We start from the raw sequence: 4,015 nt of genomic DNA on the forward strand, positions 1-4,015 counted from the left end.
AAGGTCTTAGGCAGCGACCCTTCCCCATTGCGCCTTTGCGGCAGCTGCCCCAAGCTTTAGTGCATCCCTCAGCACGTAGTCCTGGACTTTGGAATGTGCCAGTCTGCAACACTCGGTCGGGGACAACTCTTTGCGCTGGAAGACCAACAAGTTTCGGGCAGACCAAAGAGTGTCTTTCACCGAGTTGATGATCCTCCAGCTGCAGTTGATGTTTGTCTCGGTGTGTGTCCCTGGGAACAGCCCGTAGAGCACAGAGTCCTGTGTCACAGAACTGCTCGGGATGAACCTCGACAGAAACCACTGCATCTCTCTCCAGACCTTCTTTGCAAAGGCACAATCTACAAGGAGGTGAACAATGGTCTCTTCCCCACCACAGCCACCTCGAGGGCAACGTGCCGAGGGGGTGAGACTCCTGGCGTGTTGGAAGGATTTGACGGGGACGGCCTTTCTCACCACCAGCCAAGCTACGTCTTGGTGCTTGTTGGAAAGTTCTGGCGATGAGGCATTCTGCCAAATGACTTTGACAGTCTGCTCGGGGAACCATCCCACAGGATCCACCCTCTCCTTTTCCCTCAGGGCCTCTAAGACGTCACGTGCCGACCACTGCCTGATGGGCTTGTGGTCAAAGGTGTTTCTCTGCATAAATTTTGCCACGAGAGACAGGTGGTCCAACAACTTGGAGCATTCCGCGGCAGCGTGGCCAGACCCATCCTTTGCAACACCGGGGACAGGTAGAACCTCAGCACATAGTGACACTTGGTGTTTGCGTACTGAGGGTCTACGCACCGCTTGATGCAACCACACACAAAGGTGGCCATCAGTATGATACACAGTTGTTGAGACTAAGGATATCTCCCTAAAACACATGCCAGGAATTCTCTCAGGTCTGCTCCCTTTCCACTAACATAACGTCACAAGAAATGCAGCAGAAATCCTGCAGTGGTTCAATTGGATACCTCTGAAAATGGGTATGTGGTTTGCGATGCACAGTTAACACACACCCGCCAGATATAATGCAGGCAGAATATCTTCATGCTGCCTGCTCATTTACATGAATTCTGCATGCAGCCAATGCTCAATATGCTGTTCATTAGCTGCATATACCAGCATGGGGCCCAAATTGATACTGAGCCTAACATGACTTAAAGGACTACTTGTAGCTAGCCTGCACCTCTGCATTGTGGCTGGGAAAGGTGCTTGGAGTCCCTTGACTCTGACCAGGGAAAGACAGATGAATGGTTGAATATGGAGGAGCAGGCACCAAAGTTCTCCGATGCTACACTGAGGAATGTACACAGTGAGGAGGGGGCGAGACTTTGAGAGCTGAGCGGAGCCAGTAACAACGAGCAAGGAGAGCGCGAGAGTTCAGGAGTTGAGCAGAGCTAGCGCTGCTGCCAGGAGCAAGTCAGAAACCATTCGGAAAGTAAAATAAAAGTGTGACATCGAAGGGAAGCAGGTAAGTAGTTACTTAGTGAGTATTTTCTATTTATCGTGCCTAAACTAGGGAATTTCAATCGGGTAAGTAGAACATAAATTGAATTAAAAATATATAAGCACAAGCAGGACTAGGGGCATTAATTAAAATCTAATTAGTAAAATAATTAATTGGTTAATTAAAATACAATAAAGATGGCTGGGCAGATGATATGTTGCAGCTGCAGTCAGTATGTAGGAGCTCGTGGGTACCAGTATTATCCAAGGCAGCCACAACTGCAGTGTCTGTGGCTCGAGAAACTTTGGGGGCCGAGCTGTGGACACTGCGGTGCATAAGGGAAGGGAAAAGTTACCTGTCGCACCAGAGGCACTGTTCCAAAAGGCAGTCACACCGCTTAGGCTAGGGTCATCTGATTTGGTCCATGGTCAGGGACAGGAGGGTGTGACTGCAAGTGAGGCATGTACAGGCATCAAGAAGGTAGAAGTGGAGGAACCTCAGCCCTTGCAATTGTCCAACAGGTTCGATGTTCTTGCAGCTTATATGGATGAAAGCGGGGCTGCAGGTTAGATGAGCAAGCTGGCCAAGGTACTATGGTACGGGAAACCATTCAAGCAGTGGGAGTAAAAAGGAATTCAGTGGTTGTAAGGGACAGTATAGTCAGGGAGCTAGACAGAGTTCTATGAGCTGAGAGCAAAGGTCCAGAAGGCTGCATTGCCTGCCTGATGCCAGGATACAGGACATCTGCTGTGGACTGGAGAGGAACTTGCAGTGAGAGGGAGAAGTTCCAGTTGTTGTGGTCCACATGGGTACGATCGACAGAGATGGTACTTGGAAAGAGGTTTTGCTTATGGAGTATGAGCAAATTGGGGCCAAATTAAAAAGCAGAACTACAAGCAAATTGACATAGCGTAAGTAAGATCAGAGAGTTCAATGCATGGCTCAACAATTGATGTGGGATATTTGGGTTTCAATTCATGGGGCACTGGCACCAGGACTGGGGAAAGTGGGAGCTGAGTAACTGGGATAGTCTTCACCTGAACCATGCTGGTGAGTCGTATAACTAAGGGGGTAGAGAAGGCTTTAAACTAAATAATTGGGGCAAGGGATCAATTGAGGGAATATGTGATAACTTAAAGGGAGAGGAGAAGGCAAGAGAGCAAGGTAGCATAACCATCACTAGGTATCAGTGATCATGATTGAGTTTCGCAAGCAGCGGACCAGGTCTAAGCTCTGCAGTCCTGCCACATCCGGTCATGAATGGTGCTGGACTATTAAACAACTTACTGGAGAAGGAGGCTTCACAAATATCCCCATCCTCAATGGAGGAGCCCAGCACGTCAGTGAAAAAGATAAGGCTGAAGCATTTGCAATAATCTTCAGCCAGAAGTGCCAAGTGGATGATTCATCTTGGCCTCCTCTGGAAGTTCCCAGCATGGGGAGGTGATGGTGTAGTGGTATTGTCACTGGACTGGTAATCCAGTGACCTAGGGTAATTCTCTGGGGAGTTGGGTCAAATCCTGCCATGGCAGGTTTTTTGTAAAAACCCATCTGGTTCACTAATGTCCTTTAGGGGAGGAAACCTGCCGTCCTTACCTGATTTGGCTTACATGTGACTCCAAATGGCCTAGAAAGCCACTCAGTTGTATTAAACTGCTACAAAGCCATTGGACTGCAGCGGTTCAATAAAGCAGCTCACCACCACCTTCTCAAGGGCAACTAGGGAAGGACAATAAATGCCAGTGAAGCCCACATCCCGTAAACAAATTAAAAAATTTCAGTTTGAGGAAGAGGAGGTTGAGTCTAGTAAGACTAGTATTTTAAACTTAAATAAAGGAAATGATGAGGGTATGAGGTACAGAGCTGGCTGAAGTGAACTGGGAAATTAGGTTAAGGGATAAGTCAGTAGAGATGCAGTGGAAGACATTTAAGGAGACATTTCATAACACTCAGCAAAGATACATTCCAGTGAGAAAGAAAGGCTGTAGGACAAGCATACATCATTTGTGACTAACTAAGGAGGTTAATGGTGGTATCAAATTGAAAAATAAAGCATATAATTCCACAAAGATGAGTGGCAGGTCAGAAGGTTGGACCAAATACAAAAATGAGCAAAGAATGACTCAAAAAAAGGAAGAAATTAGAGTGTGAGAGAAAGCTAGCTAGAAATAGAAAAACAAACAGTAAGAGTTTCTACAAGTATTTAAAAAGGAAAAGAGTAACTAGAGCGAACATGAGCCCTCTAGAAATTGAGTCTGGGGAGTTAACAATGGGAAACAAGGAAATGATGGATGTATTGAATAAATATTTTGTGTCTGTCTTCACTGTAGAAGACACAAGTAGCACCCCAAAAATTGTAAATCCAAGAGGTGAAAGACGGGGGAGAAACTTAAAACAATTACAATCACCAGAGAAAGGGTACTGAGAAAATCATTAGAACTAAAGGCTGGTAAGTCACCAGGTCATGGAGTTGGGGGTAATAAATTAGCATGGATAGAGGATTGGCTAACTGACAGGAAGCAAGGAGTAGACATAAGTGGAGCATTTTTAAGTTGGCAGGCTATGACTAGTGGAGTGCCATGC

The sequence above is a fragment of the Cetorhinus maximus genome, chromosome 1, assembly GCF_964194155.1.
Source record: "Cetorhinus maximus chromosome 1, sCetMax3.hap1.1, whole genome shotgun sequence".
Classification (NCBI taxonomy): domain Eukaryota; kingdom Metazoa; phylum Chordata; class Chondrichthyes; order Lamniformes; family Cetorhinidae; genus Cetorhinus; species Cetorhinus maximus.